The 21,469-nt window shown below is 44.1% G+C and overlaps 1 long non-coding RNA gene across 1 annotated transcript; it reads left to right on the top strand.

The window, feature by feature from the left end:
* Positions 1-7,793: 7,793 nt before the first annotated feature.
* On the top strand, positions 7,794-17,779 carry LOC108281441. The gene is made up of 4 exons (XR_001815992.2): positions 7,794-8,034; positions 8,119-8,214; positions 13,382-13,448; positions 17,712-17,779. It is a non-coding gene; the product is annotated as an uncharacterized LOC108281441 (long non-coding RNA).
* The last annotated feature ends 3,690 nt before the right edge of the window (positions 17,780-21,469 follow it).

Here is a 21,469-nt window from a genome sequence, read left to right on the forward strand (position 1 = left end):
TTTTTTGAGACAGGGTCTCGCTGTGTCACCCAGGCTGGAGTGCAATAGTGCAATCTTGGCTCACTGCAACCTCCACTTCCTGGGCTCAAGTGATCCTCCCACCTCAGCCTCCTGCGTAGCTGGGATTATAGGCGCACACCACCATGCCTGGCTAATTTTTGTGTGTTTTGTAGAGAAGCAGTCTCACTGTGTTGCCTATGCTGTTCCCAAACTCCTGAGCTCAAGCTGTCCACCCGCCTTGGCCTCCCAAAGTGCTGGGATTACAGGTATGAGCCATCTCTCCTGGCCTATTTTCTAAAACACTTTAAAAAGCAACCCCAGGCTGAGTGCAGTGGCTTATGCCTGTGCCTGTAATCCCAACACTTTGGGAGGCTGAGGTGGGCGGATCACAAGGTCAGGAGTTCGAGACCAGTCTGGCCAACATGACGAAACCTCGTCTCTATTAAAAATACAAAAATTAGCCAGGTATGGTGGTGGGCACCTGTAATCCTAGCTACTCGGGAGGCTGAGGCAGGAGAATCACTTGAACCCGGGAGGCAGAGGTTGCAGTGAGCCATGATCATGCCATTGCACTCCAACCTGGGTGACAAGAGCAAGACTCTGTCTCAAAAAAAAAAAAAAAAAGGAAAAAAAAAAGAAAGCAACTCCTAAAAGTCAAAGGCAAAATAAAGCAAATGAATCTGGTTGTGTAGTGACCAGTTCTATTTTTATAAATTGTGATTGCTCTCTGATTAGCTCATAGAAATCTAAGTACAGCTAGTGGCTTCCTTTGGAATGGAGGTCATTCGTGTTCTGAAGTTTTTTCTCTTGGAATTTTCTAGAAATCTTCACATATCTATTTTTGGCATTCCATATAGTTGGCAAATACTGTAGGCTGGGCCATAGAGCATACTTCCTTGGTTATTTTCTCTCAGCTTGGGGCATTGCTTCTCCTCTGTTACTGAACATCCCCCACCACAGCACTGACTTGTCTCCAGAAGTGAGACATCATGTTACCCTAATAACACCCCTTTAATTCTGAGGCTGTGGGCCATCCAGGGCATTTCTACTCCAGATCCCAGGGATAAGGTGTTACCAGAAATAAAACAAGCTGTAAAAGATTTTAAAGAGGTTTAATCTGAGCCAATTATGTGTGACCATGTCCCCTGGAAACACAGCCTCAAAGCAGTCCTGAGAAAGTTAGCCCAAGGTAGTTGGTTAGTTTGGTTTTAGACGTTTCAGGGAGACAGGGGTTATGTGCAAAGACAAATCGATACATGGAAGATATATATTGGTTTGGAGCAAAAAGATGAGATATCTTGAAGCAGGAGCTTACAGGTCGTAGGTGGACTGAGATGTTCTTTAGTTTGCAATTGGGCTGGGCACACTGGCTCACTCCTATAATCCTAGCACTTTGGGAGGCCAAAGCAGAAGGATGGCTTGAGCCCAGGAGTTCAAGACCAGCCTGAGCAATGTAGTGAGACTCTATCTCTACAAAATATTTAAAATTAGATTGGGCCGGGCGTGGTGGCTCACGCCTGTAATCCCAGCACTTTGGGAGGCTGAGGCTGGCGGATCACGAGGTCAAAAGATCAAGACCATCCTGGCCAACAAGGTGAAACCCCGTCTCTACTAAAAATACAAAAATTAGCTGGGCATGGTGGTGTGCGCCTGTAGTCCCAGCTACTTGGGAGGCTGAGGCAGAAGAGTTGCTTGAACCCGGGAGGAGGAGGTTGCAGTGAGCCGAGATCTCGCCACTGCACTCCAGCCTGGCAACAGAGCAAGACTACAACTCAAAAAAAAAAAAAAAAAAAAAAGAAAAAAAAAAAAAAAAAAAAGAATTGTTAAAGGAGTAAAGGTTTGTTTAAAAATTTGAAGTCAGCAGAAAGAAACATTTAAGTCAAGATAAGGACGTCTGGGTCAGAGTGACCTGCAGGGCATGTGACTTAACTCTCTTCAGGCACAGCCTCAGGTCCTGTTTATAATTTGGTATTTTATTTTCACAAGGAGTCCCGCTTGCTAAGTCCCCTGGTCTCTATTTTAACATAAATGCTGCACATTTGTTGTGTCTAAACTGCAAAAGTGAGGGAGGACAATGAGGCACGCCTGACAATGAGTCCCATCCTGTCATGGCCAGGGACTCCGTTTTTCAGATTTCTCTTGGCCAAGAAAGCAACTAATCCCTCGGTTGGGGGAGTTTAGGATTTTATTTTTAGCTTTCAAAAGTAATCATATACTCCCATGAGGGTAATCCTCCTCCTTGAAATTCAAGAATTTCCTGGATCACAGGATTTATAGTCACACATAGTTGGGTTTGACTTTCACAGGCTGAGTGACCTTGAGCAAAATAATTAACCTCTTTTAGCTTCACCAGCCTACGTTTATGAAACAGGGGAAGGATAATACCTACCCTATGGAGTTGTTGCAAGATTTAAATAAGATTATGTACATGTCAAAAGACAAAATTACAGCAAATTTAAAGATCTTGGCTGGTTTTATTTGTGATTCTAGAGTTGAACAACACTTCTTTTTATAAAACAGAGTAAGTGTTCCCAGGAGCTGAGAAGGGGCTGGCTTACAGACAGGGAAAGGTGAAGAAAGCAGAGGCAAAGAACAATGTGTGTTAGGCATTTCAAAGTTGCTTTCCTGTGAGGTGGAGACAGAACAATAGAAAATTAACTGATTAGTTAACATCAGGTTACTGCAGGCTACTTGTATTAGGTAGGGATTAAAGCAGAGGGCACTTCATTATCCTGGCAATTGAAGATTGCCCTATTTGGAAAATAGGCTGTCATCTCTTTCTTCGGATTTCTAGGAAGGTCAGATAACAACTTAGTTTGGGTTTGGTGACGTGGACATGGAACTTTAGCGTTTGGTTTTTAGTCTGGTCTACTGGGGCCTAGTGCAGAAACTTAGTCCAAATAATTTTTATTTAGCATGTATAAAATGCTAGGTACATACTGGTTGCTCCCTCTCTTTTTTTGCTCTGCTTATTTTTTCTTCTTTCTTTCCAATTTCTTTTCAATATAATAAGTGTTATTTTAAAAAAACCAAAAGATAATGGAAATCTGCAGACAATTTTTTAAAATATCAGTGTCTCTTTTCAGTCAATATTTGCAACTCCTACCTCATCAAATATTCTCTCACAGCAGAATAAGGTGGCAAAGAAACAAAGTGCAAATTAGCCTAGGGTAGTGGGTCCTCCTCCTTGTTTCATCACTAATTAGCTCTACAGACCCCAGCAAACACTTGACCTTTCTGACCCACACTTGTCTGAACAGCACAAAGAAGATCACTGAGGCTCCCTATCATTATGTAAATGGAAGGCCTTGTCTACAAATAATCTCTTCAGGCAAATTGCATAATTTGACATTGAAATTATGCCTCTCTTTACTGCTCTCCCCCATCTTTGGCTCCAGGTTTTAAAGACTGCTATTAAAAGACAAATATGTTAGCATATTAACATATTATCATCTAGCAATAACTTTTTAAAAGTTAACTAATCAAATTAGTCATAGCAGACAGCAGAACCACAATGCTTTGGGCACAGGGAGGTTGGGATTTGGATGGGATGGGAATGGAATCCAGAATACTCTGGCTCTCAGCTCTAGATGCTCTCAAAGAAAACTCCTGAACAGAAAGTGGGGGAAGAAGGAGCCTCCAGACAAATCGCGACCTCTTTGCAATTTTGCTTCATGCTTGTAATTCACTTTTCCTGAGAATGGCATGGAAATTGTGGATAAGCAGGTGAAAAACCATTCGTATCAAGTGTGGAGGGAAAAGAAAAGGTTTTGTTTCTTTGTTTTGAAACAGAGTCTTGCTCTGTCAACCAGGTCGTGCAAACATGGCTCACTACAGCCTCAGTCTCCTGGGCTCAGGTGATTCTCACCCCAGCCTCTCAGAGTACCTGGGACCCCAGGTGCATGCTACGACACCCAGCTAATTTTTTACTTTTGTAGAGGTGGGGTCTTGATATATTGCCCAGGACAGTCTCAAACTCCTGAGCTCAAACAACCTGCCTGCCTAGGCCTTCCAAAGTATTGGGATTATAGGTATGAGCCACTGAAGAAAGATACATTTTTTATCTGAGAAATACGAACTCCTTTACATTATCAGGCCCAGAGAGGCACTGGGATGTAAAGGCAGTCACGTCTCACTCCTTCTCGAGCTAAATAATGATCTCTTGAAGTCTCCTGCTATGCAGGCTGTAGACTAATGCCAATTAGCCAAAAAAATGCCATACACCTTATATTTCAACAAAGTCTAGCCAATTACTAACCAATGTTATTTCTGTAAACCAATGAGAATTCCTGATGAACAACTTTTGTAATTGCTCCCCTCCTGATTCATCTTTCATTCTTTAAAAACCTGAGCCTCTCTTTTCGTTCTTGGGAACACTCCCCAAAGCAACTTGAAAGTGTGTCCCAGGCTGCAGATCTCAACCTTGACCCCAATAAACTCTCTACATTATTTTTGCCTCAGCTTCCTCCTTTTAGGTGGACACAAGTGTTAATTGGCAAGCAAAAAAAAAAAAAAAAAAAGAAAGAAAGAAAAGAAAAAGGAAATTAACTCTTTTAGAAGTTAGGCTGGGCACGGTGGCTCACACCTGTAATCCCAGCACTTTGGGACGCGAGGCAGGTGGAAAACCTGAGGTCAGGAGCTCGAGACCAGCCTGGCCAACATGGTGAAACCCCAACTCTACTAAAAATTCAAAATATTTGCCGGGTATTGTGGCACACCCCTGTAATCCCAGCTACTCGGGAGGCCTCAGGAAGGAGAATTGCTTGAACCCAGGAGGTGGAGGTTGCAGTGAGCTGAGATCATGCCATTGCACTCCAGCCTGGGCCACAGGCTGAGTTTCACAACTCAANAAAAAAAAAAAAAAAAAAAAAGCTCATCTGGCCTAAATGTCTTGGCTGAAGTCTCCTGCAGGAAAGACCCACTGTGACTAATGGAGCCCCGCAGTGGGGATCGAAGATCATGGTTGAGAATTCTAAGCTGCTGTGAAGATGCCAGGCCCAGCTGGAGATCAAATTAAGGAGAGGGTGGCACAAATAGAACCAGGAGGGAAGTCATAAAACAACGGACAGGGAGGGGACCTGAAATAAAAGTTAAGCCTCGTGATGCCTGAGGCTCGGGCCCCACCCTGGATGAAGGCTGACTCCAGCCTGTGCTGCAATTCTTGAGGTGCACAGAAGGGAGCACCATTCCTGTATTATTTCTCCCGTCCTAACCCCGGTAATGCCGCTCCTGGTTGTAGGACGTATCTTATATTTGTTTTACAGTGTGTGTTTGTTCATTATTGAGACAGAGTCTCTCTGTAACCCAGGCTGGAGTGCAGCGGCGCGATCTCGGTTCACTGCTAAATTGCTGGGATTATAGGTGCAGGCCACCACACCTGGCTAATTTTTGTGTTTTAGTGTGGACAGAGTTTCACCATGTTGTCCAGGCTGGTCTCGAACTCCTGACCTCACGCAGTCCGCTCGCCTCTGCCACCCAAAGTGTTGAGATTACAGGCGTGAGCCATTGCGCCCAGCACATTTTATAGTTTGGAGAGCACTGCCTCATTTCATCCTTAGACCAACCAAATAATGATTAGGGGCAAGCCCTATTATCCCTGTTCTACAGATAGAAAACTGAGAGACAGCCAGTTTAAGCAACAGTGCCAGACAATTTGGTTACTTTGTTTGATTCCTTACCCAGTGCTTTTCCCACTCTGCTGTCCAGAATAAAACAGGATTGTTAAGGACCACTGGACAACAAACACAGACCCCAGAACTCCAAAGGGAAAGAAGACACACTCCCCTATCCACGCCACACGATAGATAGCCTTGGGTATGCTGCTGCTGCTCTCAGGAGGTTTGGAGATCAAATTCAGCCTGCTCCTCAGCTTCAAACGCAATTAAATTTAGCTTTGTTGGGTCATTCTGTGGTCAGGCTGTGAGTTCAGCTTGGTCAAGAGGAAGGAAGGGAATAAGCAGAAGCTGTTGGTTGGGCACCTGTCCTTTTGTCTCCTCGGTGCCTCTCTTCTCGTGGACATAAAGACACCCACGTAACCCCTCATGGCTACAAGCTGGGAAAGCTCTAAAATGATGGCTCTTTTAAATTTTTTAAATTGACAAATAAAAATTGTATATATTTATGGTGTCCCACATGATATTTGATATACATCCACATTGTGGAATGGCTAAATCAATCCAATCAACATGTACATTATCTCACATTTCTTTTTTTGTGTGGTGAGAACACTTAAAATCTACTCTCCAAGCAATTATCTAGTATACAATACATTGTTGCTAACTACAGTCTGCATGGATCTCTTGAAATTTGCCTGTGGCACGAGCCACCATACCAGCCTCCTCTTTCCCTTTTGTGTCTCTTTCTTGTTTTTCCTTCTTTTGAGACAGAGTCTCACTCTGTCGCCCAGGCTTGGAGTGCAGTGGCGTGATCTCTGCTTACTGAAACCTCTGTCTTCTGGGTTCGTGATTCTCCTGCCTCAGCCTCCTGAGTAGCAGGGATTACGGGTGAGCCACCACGCCTGGCCTCCCTTTTGTGTTTCTTTTACTCTTCCTTGACCTCCTGCCCCCAATCCTGTCCCTCCGTGTGCTCTTAGAAAATGACATCTGATCACCCAAGCCGCAAGTCCTGCACGCTCAGCGTTGCTGCCAAGCGGGGTCTTCCTAAAATGCAGATCTGCTCAAGTCATTCTCCTACTTAAAAGTTTCTGCATTCCCTGGCTCTTTGGGGAGAAAGATAGCTTGGTATTCCAGGGGCTACATTTTTTTTTTTTTTTTTTAATACAGAGTCTTGCTCTGTCTCCCAGGCTGGAGTGCAGTGGCACAATATCAGCTCACTGCAACCTCTGCCTCCTGAGTTCAAGTGATTCTCCTGCCTCAGCCTCCCAAGCAGCTGGGATTACAGGCGCCCACCACCACGCTTGGATAATTTTTGTATTTTTAATAGAGATGGGGTTTTGCCATGTTGGCCAGGCTGGCCTCGAAACTCCTGATCTCAAGGTAATCCACCTGCCTTGACCTCCCAAAGTGCCTGGCCCCAAGCCCTTCATTTTCTGACACTCTGCCACATTCTCCTTCCTTCCAGCCTCCCACACTGCTGACAGGGCAGCAGTGCTCCCCTGCTCCCCTTCATCTCACCAACTTTTATTCATCAAGAGTCTGTAACCTTCTGGGAAGCCTCGTCTATTCTTTCCTTAGTCTGATTAGACATCCTTTCTCTGTGTCCCTAGCAGACTCTGTTCTTACTTTGTGGCATTTGCTAGATTACATTGCAATAACAAATTCCAGTCTGCTTCTCCATCTTTAGTTTTTCTCAACATGTGATTTGTGGACTCCTTGTTTCAGAATCACTTGGAGAGTTTAAACACAAGCTCCTGGGATACACCCCAGACCCACCAACTCCGAATCTTTGCCGGGCAGAGCCTAGGAGTCTGCATTTTAAAAATTTCTCAGCCAGGGGTGATGGCTCATACCTGCAATTCCAGCACTTTGAGAGGCCAATGCAGGCAGATTGCTTGAGCCCAGGGGTTCAATACCAGCATGGGCAACATGATGAAACCCTGTCTCCACAAAACAACGACAACAAAAAACCAACATTAGCCAGGCATGGTGGCTCACGCCTGTGGTCCCAGCTACCCAGAAGGCTGAGGCAGGAGAATTACCTGAGCCCACGAGATCGAGGCTTCAGTGAACCAAGATTGCACCACTGCACCCCAGCCTGGGTGACTGAGAGAGGTCAAGTTTAAGAGCCACTGCACTAGACATGAAGTAGTCATATTTTCTTAGATCTTCAGCATCTACCATAAGTACACAGAGAATGGATTCTGAATGAAAGAGTCTAGAGCTTGAAAGAGAACTGAAATTTAAAAATAAAAATTAAAACGTATGAAATGAGCAGCATAACGTTGGACTAGGCGAGTATTTCCTGTTGAGATCCCAGTTGCCAGCAGGCGGCGCTGTGTCAATACAAATGCTTTCACCTGAAGGGAGAAGACAAGAAGTTGGGTTGATTTACTGGAATTCAAGCCTCAAATACCGCGTAATTGAATTTATGTTTTCTTACTCAGTTTGTGTGCATTGTTCTACTTGTATGAATACATTGATTTTTTTTTTTTTCATCTAGCCCAGGACAAAGCGGAGGAAATTGATTTCTGAAGGCACTAAGTCTTAGACAAGAAAAGCCGTGAAAGGAGGCTGGTGGCAGCGGGTTGCTGGGCAGGTAATGAAGGAGAGGGGAAGGAAATTAGCAATTACCCTTATTTCCATCCTCATGAGGGAAAGCTGCTCCCTGCCAGCACCGCCTGTTGTGAATTACCCAAGCATTCAAATCAATGTGTCATTTCAGCGAGAGGGTGGAGCCATCCTGTAATTTCTGTTAGTCATCCAGTTTCCTTTACGTGTTGTCAGATGCCTACGTGAGTAACCTTTGAATGCCGTTTCTCTCCCGAACCAAAGTCTGAAAGCCCGAATCTTTCTTCTGGGCTGAGTACTTTATTCTCCTGAGATGTGGGAAGTAGGCCCAGCAAAAGCCTGGGGCCCCACCGACAGCTCCTCCTCCCCCACCTGCCTCCCGCTCTGCGCGAGGGCTTCCCTGTGCACAGAACTGATAGAGCTGGCCTGGCCTCTGGGCAGACAATCAGGCCAGGCCAGAGCTGGAGGCTGAGCGGGTTTCCTCCCGACAGACGAGAGCTTTCAGCCAGAGACCTTCGAGGAGGGAGGCAGGGGGAAGGTTTGCAGCTTTCCCAGCTCTGGGCAAACAGAGCAGTGTGGTGGAGAGGAAGAAGGGGGAGGAGGCCTGACCGCTACTCTCCGCCTAGACCCAGTGTCACTGAAGAGGCGCTCTTTAAAGGCGTCACACAATTTAAGAACAGTGCAGGGAGGAAATAACTATTAAGTTCTGAATGTCCAAGCATAAATGAAATGGAAGTGCTTAAAAGTAATAAGAAAGAAGCTACAGTTCCTCTTTTCCTTTCTTGAAAAATCAAATGCAAAAATCAGGTGCGGGGTCAAGCAAGGCAGGCAGCTATAAGTGGGGTGGAGGTGAGCTGTGGTGGTCAGAACCTGACCACGATCACATTCAGGGGTAGGCCAGGCTGTCAGAGCTCAAGTTACGGTAAGGGGTGGCCTGGCAGAGGCAATCTGCCACGGGATGTTGGAGTCCCAGTGGGGAGAGAAAAGTATTGCCAAGGCCGTGTATGTAAATGCGTAATATTAAGGATAATGAAAGCACAGCTTCTAGCTGTTAGAGAAGACAGTTTACAAATCATGCCTGTAATCCCACTACTTTAAGAGACTGAGGTGGAAGGATTGCTTGAGGCCAGGAGTTTGACACCAGCCTGGGCAACATAGGGAGATCCCATCTCTACAGAAATTGAAAAACACAGGATTAGCTGGACGTGATGGCATGCACCTGTATGCCAGCTCAAGAAAGGAGGCTGAAGTGTGAGGATCACTTGAGCCCAGATTGAGGCCATACTACAGCCTGGGTAACTGAGCAAGACCCCATCTCAAAAAAATAAATTATGGACAGACAGACAGAAAACTAGAATGAAACCTGTGTTGGGTTGGAATGAGAAGTATTGGTATGAAGTCATGGTTTTCAATAAACAAACAAATACGATCCATATTTTATTACATATGTGGAGAAACATAAGTGTACATATATGTATGATTGTGTGTATGTGTGTACATACATCCTGATAGTCCCTACTTCTGTGTCCCAAGAGGGCCTGAGATTGATGATGACCAATACTGGTTTCTATTTATTTTATTTTTTAAAAATAGAGGTGGGGTCTTGCTATGTTGGCCAAGGTGGTCTTGAACTCGTGGCCTCAAGCAGTCCTCCCACCTCAGCCTCCCAAAGTGCTGGGATTATAGGCATAAGCCACTGTGCTTGGTCTCAATCCTGGTTTCTGTTTTTGTGGGTTTTTTGTGTGGGTTTTTCTTTTTCTTTTTCTTTTTTCTTTTTCTTGAGATGGAGTCTCACTCTATCACCCAGGCTGGAGTGCAATGGCATGATGTTGGCTCACTGCAACCTCCACCTCCCTGGTTCAAGCAATTCTCCTGCCTCAGCCTCCCAAGTAGCTGGGATTACAAGCACCTGCCACCATGTCTGGCTAAGTTTTGTATTTTTAGTAGAGATGGGTTTTTGCCATGTTAGCCAGGCTGGTCTCGAACTCCTGACTTTAGGCATTCCACCTGTCTTGGCCTCTCAAAATGCTGCGATGTCAGGCGTGAGCCACCGTGCCTGGTTTCAATCCCGGTTTCTAAATATCATTCTTCACTTACAGGAACCAAGATCCCTTAAGAGAAATGGCTGATTCTAGGGGTTAATAAAGGAAAAGGAAAAGATGGGTCTGGGATAGCTTCTGGTGCCAGAAAGTAAGAAAGTACCCAAAGAAGGACACTGTAACCAGCCTGAAATGTCCCGCTGGCCAAATCTGAGACAATCTGAGCATCAAACTTAATAATGATGGTAATATAACCCATTGATACTAATATACCCATTGAATACTTTGTAATTCATAGTCCCTATTGATGTAAAGTGATAAAAAGATTAATTTTAAAGAGGAATGGAAATTTACACATTCTAAGTTCTTCCCTAGAAAACATTTATTTGTTACAATAGGAAAAAGAATAACTTCACAGCCAGGAAGCACAGTAGATGTGATCTTAATGAAATGATCAAAGTTAACATCATTAGTAATAGGACATATTGAAGTGTGGATCCAATGAGAAGAACACATGACTTCTTTTGTATTTCTGTCAAAGATACATAACCTGAATCTAATCATTAGAAAACATGGACAGACCCAAGTTGAGAGACATTTTGTAAAACAATTAGTCTGTAACTGCAAAAGAGTCAAAAAAGTCACAAGAGAGTCCAGAAAAAAACAGGAACTTTTCTCAGTTGAAGGAGACTAAAAGAGCTGTGACAAATAAATGCAACACATGATTCTGAACTGCACTCAGTTGCTATAAAGACACTTCTGGGACAGTTGGTGAAACTTGAATGCATGTGAGAATTATACGGTAACAATGCATCAGTGCTACTTTCCTGATTTTGGTAGGAAGAGTGTCCTTGTTTATTAGAAAATGCTGAAGTATTTGGGGGCCATGGACACCATGTTGGCAACTTAATCTCAGAGATGAGGAGAAAACAGTTTTTTGTTCTATGGTTTCAAATTTTCTATAAATCAGATGTTGTTTGGAATAAAAATATACTGTTAAAAAAATAGAAGAGTAGGCCATTGGTGGGATGGGCATCGAAGTAGCATGGAGAGGTGAGACTTGAGTTTGCCAGAAAGAAGCAGAAGCATTTCTGGTGTGGGAGGAGCACCCTGGGCAGAGCAGAAGCATTTCCGGTATGGGGGGAGCACCCTGGGCAGAAGCCCCAAGATTGGAAGAAAAATGGCAGGAATTGGGAGGAAAGTTACCCCTGCTCACCTGGCACAAAAGGTTTGTGTTAGAAAGAGGGTAGCCAGGTAATTTATCATGCAAATGCATGTACTTTTGAGAATGAAAGAGAGCACTGTTAATAATTACATTTGGTCTTCAGTGTGACCCCTTAAGGAAAAACGAAAAGTATGTAAAGAGAAAAAAAAAACTGCATTTAAAAATTATATTTTGACATGAGCACAACATGACTATTTAGAAAACTGCCCTCAGCAAACTGGGATGTGTGACCCCAGCTAGAATTCAACAAGAGATCAGGAAATTTAGGGGAAATGGAACCAAATTGTAGAGGTTTGAAATGAAAATGGTCTTGCCTTCTGATCAGTAGTAAATAAATAAAATAAAATAAATGGTCAAATCTCGTGAGCTTTTCTATGTCCTCCTCTTTACTCGGCCTCACGGTGGCATTTGGTACAATCATTTTCTGCGTACTCTCTTCCTGTCTTTGGTGACCCCATATTCTCCTGGTTTTCCTCCCTTTACCCCGGCACTGTTCAGTTTTCTTCACCTGTCTATATCCATCTTCTCCTATTCAATCTCAGATGGTTTAGTTCTTCAGGGATCCATTCTGGACCCTCTTCTCTTTTGTCTCTATAATCTTTACCTGTTGGTTTTAAAAAATTATTTTTATCTTTTTATATTACATTTACTAGTTTTTTTTTTTAATCAAGAGAACTGGCTCTGGTCATTTGTTTAATTAATTAACTGATTAATTTATAGAGACCGGGTTTCCCCATCTTGCTCAGGTTGGTCTTGAACTCCTGGGCTCAAGCAGTCCTCCGGTCTTGGCCTCCCAAAGTAGTGGGATTACAGGTGCGAGTCACCATACCTGGCCCTACTACCCTTTGGTTTAATGTTCTGTGCTGATTCCCAAATATGTGTCCCCAAACTTTCTCTTTCCTAGCTCCAACATTTTACTGCCTACTTAACAGTGACATTTGGAGGACTCATAGGTTTCTCAAGTTAACATATCAAAACTAGAGAGAGTGAGTTATTGGAGTGGTTGGTGTAGGGCATCGCCCACTATCTAATCCCTCTGCGGTTCTGCGGTGGGCCTAATACTCTTTCCTCTTGGGCCTTAATATACTCGCATCTCAGTTAGAGGGTGTTGAGGTAGTTTGTCTGCCTCCTCAGGTATGATGATGGTTAATTTTATGTGTCACCTTGACTAGGCCATGGGATGCCCAGATATTTGGACAAATATTATCCTGAATGTTTTGGAGAGGGTGTTTTTGTATTAGATTAACATTTACATTGGTAGACTGAATAAAATAGATTGCTCATTCTAACGCGGGTGGATCTCATCCAATCAGTTGAAGGCATGAATAGAACCAAAGGCTGACCTTCTTCCAAGTGAGGGGATTCCTTTTTCTGTCTGCCTTCAAACTAGAACATTAGCTTTTTCCTGCCTTTGACTCAAACTGAAGCATTTGTTCTTCCTGGTAAGTGAGCCTGCCAGCCTTCGATCAGGCACCACACACATCAGCTCTCCTGGTTGTCAGGCCTTAGGACTCAGATTAGAATTAAACCATTTGCTCTTCTGGATCTCCAGCTTGCTGACTCAGCCTCCAGATATTGAGACTTGCCAGCCTCCATAATTGCATGAGCCAATTTCTTATGATACATCATGTATATTATATACATAATTACTATACAAATAATAAGAAACATGTGTATTATAATCTCACACACACACCCTGTTGGCTCTTTTTCTGGAGGACCCTGACTGATATACTCAGGTTTCTGGTCACAGGAGGGAGCACGATCTTGCCAGAGTCTTGTTAGGGACGCACAGGTCACTGATGAAGGCTGATTCTCCTTCTCAGTACAGCAGACCTGCTCTGGAAAGCGCTGGTCAAGCAGTGGTAGTCAAGTCCCAGATCATCTCAGGAATCATTTTACACTTAGCAATAACTCTTTGATATTCACAGAATTGGCCTGTGAGGAGGGGGTGACTCAGAGGAGGTCAAGAAGCAAGCTGTCCCAGTGATGACTGAGGTAAGGAGTCCAAAGACCAAAGGGTTCATCTTGGGTGGAGTTGAAAGTGTGGTTGCAACAAGAGTGGTGTTGGGGTTTGGTGACCTGGTCCCGGTCACAGTAGCAGTCAAGAGAATTCTCCCAGGTACCTCCTATAAGCAGTTTGGTTGTATTCCTGATGAAGGGTCCGCCCATAGCTACCTCTGAATGGTGTCAGTGGCTAGCGTGGAAAGTACAAAGTCGGAGTGCCTCAGGTGGTAGATGTTCCTGTCTTTGTCCAATGTCCCCTGTCCCAACCCAAGAGAAAGGGCTGCTCTCGCCTCTCTAAGGGAGCTGTCTCTGTAAGCAGCGGAGCTGAGCTGTCTCTCCTAGCTGCAGACAGCTCTGATATTCTCTGGCTGGACTGAGCCCTTGGTCTCAAAGAATGAATTTTGCATGATCTGGGCAGCCTGAGTGATAAAGGCAGCAGGACAGAGAGTAATCTCTCTGTCTAGGAAGTTGAGAGCCTCACCATGGTGGCTGAGGTGAGAATGGCCAGCCTGGGACAGGTTCTAGGGGCCACGAAACACATCACAGTCAGGGAGGCAGATCTGCTTCAGCTTGTCCAGTGAGGGCCACCTGGCGAGGTGGAAGGGAAGCCATCTAGCCAGAGGCCCTATTCCCATTGGCAGGCCCTGGCCAACAACACTAGATGGGACAGGGTGCCAGGACTCAGCCTCAAGGTGGCTGTGGACAAGGGAGGGGCTAACTTTGCCTCTCTCTGCTCCCAGCAGAAAAAGCGACTCCTCCAGATCTGAGGCAGACCCACCTCTTCCCGTTCAACAGAGCATTGGGTGGAGATGGGTATGGCAATTATTCCTTTTGGATGAAATTGCTTCCAAGGGACTTCTTAGAAGGAATCCCACCCTTAGAACCATGGGAGATGGGGGCTCCCCTCTTTCTCTTCCACAGGGAGTCACTAGAGGGGGTGGCCCTGATAAGCCAGGGGGTCTTCAGGAGAAACTCCCTTCTCTCTATCCCTCCTGCTCAATCATCTTGGGAGGTCTTTTGGTCACACCTCTTTCTGCTCTGGAGGGTTGGAACCTCCTGTAAGGTGGCAGAAGACAAATTAAATAGGCCCAGGTCAAAGTTGCTATAAATGGGGTCCCCAGCTGGGATGGGGATCAACCACTGGCTGCTCAGAGGGTTGGGTTCTTTCTGGGAGACCTGGGCTCAAAGGGAGGGACCACATGGAGCATGCTTCTAGTGGCTGCTGCTATTGTTGTGATGCCAGGGCTGGTTCTGTTCCTTATATGCTTGGTTATATCCAAAAATGGAGCCCTTGATTTGATTTTTTTAATTTTTTGAGATGGAGTCTCACTCTGTTGCTCAGGCTAGAGTGCAGTGGTACAATCTTGGCTCACTGCAACCTCCGCCTCCAATCTCTGCCTCTTGCTGAGGCAGGAGAATCACTGAGGTCTGGATTTAAGCGATTCTCCTGCCTCAGCCTTCCAAGTTGCTGGATCTACATGTGTGCACCACCACACCTGGCTAATTTTTGTATTTTTAGTAGAGATGTGGTTTTACAGTGTTTGCCAGGCTAATCTCGAACTCCCGACCTCAGGTGATCTGCCCACCTCAGCCTCCCAAAGTGTTGGGATTACAGGTGTGAGACACTGTGCCCTGCACAGCCCTTGATTGTAATTCCCAAATCCTCTCTTCTATTGCATTTCTCATCTCAGTAATTAGTACCGCCATCTATCCAATTGTTCAAACCAGAAAGCTGGACATGGTCTTCGATTCAGCTCTTTCCCTTACCACCCTCTTGTTTCAGACCCATGAGCTAGTCCTATCATCTCTACTTCTTAACTACATCTAACATGACCATGTCCCTTCCCCATTGCCATCACCATGGTCCAGGCCACTGTCATCTGCTGCTCAGACACAGACAATGGTAGCGCTCTGTTTATTGTTCTCCCCACATCCTCTTTCAACCCTCTCCAATCTGCACCTCATGCAGCAGCCAGAGAAGATAGACTGTCTCTGTGATTCTTGGGCACAGCGCTCTGTTGATGTCCTTCAGAGCACTTGCCACAAGTTAAACATTTATTTTGTTGTTCTTGTTGTTGCTCATTTTTTTTTTTGTCTGTCACCCCCACTAGATGTATAGCACCATGAGGCGGAGAATCTTGCCTGTCAAGGTCACCCTTGTATCCTTCCTGCCCAACACAGTGCCTGGCACAGAGTAGTTAAATCAGTGGGTTTTGGGTGAATGGCATTAGGCCAAAGAGTTTTGATTTGAGTCAGAAAGCAGTTTGGCGCTAACACATATTGTAAAGAACAAAAGGATTGAAAATATACGGATGCTTTCGGAAGAATAATGAAGGCAGCTGGATGGAGATTAATTCTTGTTCTACTTAATGAATAGCTTCCCAGTTGATAAGGCCTAAGGCTGTGGCATGAAATTTCAAAGGGAGGGCTCAAATCCTATAGAAAGTTTAAAGAAAGAATCAACAGAATTGCTATCTTCTTTGGCTTGGTGGGGTGGCTCACGCCTGTAATCCTAGCACTTTGGGAGGCTGAGGCAGGTAGATCACTTGAGGTCAGGAGTTTGAGATCAGTCTGGCCAACATGGTGAAACCCCATCTCCACTAAAAATACAAAAATTAGTCAGGCATGGTGGCACATACCTGTAGCCCCAACTACTCAGGAGGCTGAAGCAAGAGAATAACTTGAACCTGGGAGACAGAAGTTGCAGTGAGATCACACCATTATACTCCAGCCTGTAAGTGTAGTCTCCAGTGAGACTCTGTCACCACCTGCCCAAAAAGAATTGCTATCTTCTTTAATATGACTTATTTGTTTATCTATTTATTTATTTAGAGACAAGGTCTTGTTCTGTCACCCAGGCTGGAGTACAATGGCACGATCATAGCTTACCAGTACCTCCAACTCCTGAGCTCAAGTTATCCTTCTGCCTCAGTCTCTCAAGTTGCTGGGACGACAGGTGCACACCACCATTTCCTGCTAATTTTTAATTTTTTGTAGAGATGGGGTCTTGCTATGTTGCCCGGGCTGGTCTCCAACTCCTGGCTTCAAGCGATCCTCCTGCCTTGGCTTCCCAAAGTGCTGGTATTACAGGTATAAGCCTCTACACCAGGCCCTTGAATATGTTGATAAGAAGAGAGACAGGGGCATTGATGTTGTAAGTCTGGTGGGCCAGAAAAATAGGATTACCTGTCTTTTCCAAAAAGAATGGCATGACTGGGAACAACCTCAAATTTATTGGAAGAAAAACTCAGTTTTTAAACATGTTGAGTTTGAAATGACTGTAAATATTTTCTATGGGCCACTGAAAAAAGCCTAGCTAGAAATCCTTTTTGACATTTTGATCAGCTATGAAACAGTCATGGAGTTTATGATTCTTGATTTCCTCGTGGTAAGATCAAGAAATTAACATATAATTCTAGGAGGAGGAAGAGAGCTAAATTTCTAAGAATCTTAAATTGTATTCAACGAAATTTAAGAACACAACCAAAGTAATTTTCAACCTAGTTTAAAAATTTTTTATTTTTAGAAATGGGGTCTTACAATGTGCCCAGGCTGGAGTGTAGTGGCTACTCATAGGTATGATCATAGTGCATTACAGCATTGAGTTCCTGGGTTCAAGCAACCTTACTGTCTCTGCTTCCTGAATAGTTGGTACTGTAGGTTTATGCCACTGTACCTGGCTCCATAATTTTTTTTACATCAAATGTGATCATTAATAGGTATACCGTTATCTATTGAATAATACAAAGAATTTATTATAAGAGTATTTGACTGATTTAGTTTCTACATTTGTATAATTTTCTGTGTTTTCTAAACTTTTTAAAAAAATATATTTGCTATTTATTTTATTTTTTCTTTTTCTTTTTTATACATATTTTTTAAGACAGGGTTTCACCATATTGGTCAGGCTGGTCTCGAACTCCTGACCTCAGGTGATCCGCCCACCTCAGCCTCCCAAAGTGCTGGGATTACAGGCATGAGCCACAGCGCCCGGCGTTTTCTAAACTTTTTATGATAATGCAGTATTTTTATAAATCAGGAGAAAATAGGACACATTTTTCTTAAGAAAAAAAAATACTGTGTTAATTTCTAAATATCTTTGGGGTAAGCTTTTGCCTTACATACGCTAAACATATGTAAGCACAGAAGTTACAAAATGTTCCAAGAAATCCCTGGAAATTTCCCTCTAAGAAGTACACACATGTTGATATTTCCTGGAATTCACCGCATCTGGTTTCTCTTTTCTGGTTTCAGACTGCCTTGGTCCTAAAACTAATTCGGCTGAAATTATACAATAAACCCATTGTTCCAATACTTCTCCCTGAAGGGAATATTCAGAGAATTGTCTTTTTTTATTATTATTACATTTCCATACCTAACTATTAGCCATTCTTCTTTTCTTTTTCTTTTTTTTTTGAGACGGAGTTTCGCTCTCGTTACCCAGGCTGGAGTGCAATGGCGCGATCTCGGCTCACCGCAACCTCCGCCTCCTGGGTTCAGGCAATTCTCCTGCCTCAGCCTCCTGAGTAGCTGGGATTACAGGCACGTGCCACCATGCCCAGCTGATTTTTTGTATTTTTAGTAGAGACGGGGTTTCGCCTTGTTGACCAGGATGGTCTTGATCTCTTGACCTCGTGATCCACCCGCCTCGGCCTCCCAAAGTGCTGGGGTTACAGGCGTGAGCCACCACGCCCAGCCCTAGCCATTCTTCTTGATGTGGCTTTGATTTCTTTTTATTTTATTTTTTTATTAAAAATTTTTTTTTTTTTAAAAACAGGGTTTCAGCATGTTGGTCAGGCTGGTCTTGAACTCCCGACCTCAGGTGATCCGCCTGCCTTGGCCTCCAAAGTGCTTGGATTACAGGCGTGAGCCACTACGCTCGGCCGGCTTTGATTTCTTAGACAACTGTCAAAGGTGTCTTTTATGGGTTTGCTTTACTGTGCTAGGGCTTCCATTTTATCAGCAACCAGTTTGGAAGGTGGTGGAGTTGGGGGCAGGACAAGGGTGGGGAGTAGAGAACAGTGCATGCCAAATGCAAAGTCTTGTTTTTTTTTTGAGACAAAGTTTCACTCTTATTGCCCAGGCTGCAGTGGAATGGTGGGATCTCGGCCCACTGTGACCTCCGTCTCCCAGGTTCAAGCGATTCTCCTGCCTCAGTCTTCCAAGTAGCTGAGATTACAGGTGCACACCACCACACCTGTCTACTTTTTGTATTTTTAGTAGAAAAGGGGTTTCTCCATGTTTATCATGTTGGTCTCGAACTCCGGTCCTCAGGTGATCCGCCTGCCTCGGCCTCCCAAAGTACTGGGGTTACAGGCATGAGCCACTGCGCCTGGCTGGAAGAGTCTTTTTTATTCGACTGAAGAATGGTCTACCAGACTTACAGGTGGACCCCAGGTCAATGACTGGAAAAGACAGTGGTCTGAATGACATTGAGGAATAGTGTACAATGAGAAGGTGGCATATTAGGGCTTTATAGCATGAAGGGTTAAGTTTGCTCCCATAACCAATACATTGCAATAAGAGGAAGAAATAAGTCAACTTGCTACACAAAAAAGCATATTTAAACAGAGTTGCCAGGAAATGGAGCACACTGCCTCTTGTGGCATAAGCTGTCTATCCATGAGGGTTTCCAATAAGACCCTAGAAGACCACCCTCTGGCTATGGTGTATAGGGGAGCTATGTGTTGAATAGAGTATTATGCTTGGTTATCTCCAAGATCCCTCAAGCTCTGAACACCTATGATTCCATGAATAGTTAACAACTTAATTGCCCTGTAAGCTGATACTAATTCCACAGACCATACATGTTTTTCTCTCAGTACAGAGTAATCATTTGGTACCTCTGTCCTATTTCAAAGATAATACTTTTCCAATGTCTTCAATTGCATCAAAACCTGGGGTCTCCATAACATATAGCCAAATTAAAGACTCTGCTTTATTAGTCAAATAGGCTAGGTTATGTTACACTAACAAGCAACTCCCAAGTTTCAGTAGCTTGAAACAACCTCGGTTTATTTCTCACTCTGGCTGCTTGTCCATGGCGAGTTGGTTGCTGCAATACAGTGGTTCCTACTCCAAGACCCAGGTGGATGGAGCAGCTAACTGGAAAAACACTGGTTGCCATGACAAAGGAAAAGAGATTCAGCATGAAAGTGACACAAGTAACTTCTCACATTTCATTGGCCAAAGCAAAACACATAGTCACAACTAAAATCAGATAGGCAGCATAGTGCACAGGCCTTATTTTATTGGGCAAATAAAAATATTGATATTATAGATAGCATATAATTTATAATTAAAAAAAAATTAGGTGTGCTCCGGACGTGTTGGCTCACACCTGTAATACCAGAACTTTGGGAGGCCAAGACGGGCGGATCATTTGAGGTTAGGAGGTCAAAACCAGCCTGGCCAACATGGTGAAACCACATCTCTACTAAAAATACAAAAAAATTAGCCAGGCATGGTGTCAGGTACCTATAATCCCAGCTACTTGGGAGGCTGAGGCAGGAGAATTACTTGAACCCGAGAGGCAGAGGTTGCAGTGAGCTGAGATTGCACCACTACACTCCAGCTTGGGTAACACAGCAAAACTCCATCTCAAAAAAAAAAAAAAAGGAAAAATTTAGATGTGACCAGAACTTTTGAAATGCTTCATGGGGCTTGAAAACAATTTGGTCTTTGTCCTCTTAAGTTGTTTCAGCATTACTGCAGTTAGAGAACAAAAGGCTACAGTCCCCAGAAAGGGATGTAGTCCTAACTCAACGTAAGGAAAACGCACACTTCTGAGATGGACACTAACAAGAATCCATGTATCATAGACTGGGTTGGTTTTCTAATAGAGAGCTTTGCAACAGGTATGGATTCCAGATGTGTGGAAGTATGAAAGGTCTTCTCTTTGGGGTGGCGAGGCAGAGTCTTGGGGTGGTCAGACTGCTGTCTTCGGTGATGAGCATCCTCACCCTTCGACCCCAGAGTGCTTACAAATATTATTATTTTATCTGTGTAGCTGAGAAGCACTGGCCAGAGCAATGATTTCTATGTTCTTCAGACTGATGCTGATCTGTGAACAAGTCTTCACCAGGCTAGAAAAAAATGAAAAAAATGTGAATATGTAGTGACATTTGCATAAATCAAAATGTATTCAGTTCAGAGAGCTGTACTATATTTTCAAATTATGTCCTTTTCTTTTTTGAGAGAAAGAGTTTTTGGTCAATGATAAATACATAGAAATCTTGTTTATCACTTGTCAGATTGGCAAAAATGCGAATGTTAAATGATATACTTTTTTAGTGAGATTGTGGAAAAAGAGGCAACTTCCTATGTTGCAGGAGAGAATGCAAAATGATTTGACCCGTATTGTGATGGTTTATTTTATGTGTCAGCTTGACTGGGTTGATGGCCCGGCATGGTGGCTCATGCCTATAATCCCAGCACTTTGGGATGCTGAGGCAGGTGGATTGCTTGAGCTCAGGAGTTCGAGACTAGCCTTGGCAACATGGTGAAACCTTGTCTCTACAAAAAATACAAAAAAAAAAAAAGATTTATTAATAGCGGGGCATAGTGGCACATGCCTGTAGTTCCAGGTACTCAGGAGGCTGAGGTAGGAGAATTGCTTGATCCCAGGAGGTCAAGGCAGCAGTGAGCCGAGATTGTGCCATTGCACTCCAGCATGGGAGACAGAGCAAGAGACCCTGTCTCAGAAACAACATTTTTTGTGAGTGTGTCTGTGAGAATGTTTCCAGAAGAGACCAGCATTTGAATTAGTAAACAGAGTAAAGAACATTTCTCCGGCTGGGCGCGGTGGCTCACGCCTGTAATCCCAGCACTTTGGGAGGCCGAGGCGGGTGGATCACGAGGTCAAGAGATCGAGATCATCCTGGTCAACACGGTGAAACCCCGTCTCTACTAAAGCTACAAAAAAAATTAGCTGGGCATGGTGGCGCGTGCCTGTAATCCCAGCTACTCAGGAGGCTGAGGCAGGAGAATTGCTTGAACCCAGGAGGCGGAGG

This window comes from Cebus imitator, unplaced genomic scaffold, assembly GCF_001604975.1.
Source record: "Cebus imitator isolate Cc_AM_T3 unplaced genomic scaffold, Cebus_imitator-1.0 Scaffold227, whole genome shotgun sequence".
In the NCBI taxonomy this organism is placed as follows: Eukaryota; Metazoa; Chordata; class Mammalia; order Primates; family Cebidae; genus Cebus; species Cebus imitator.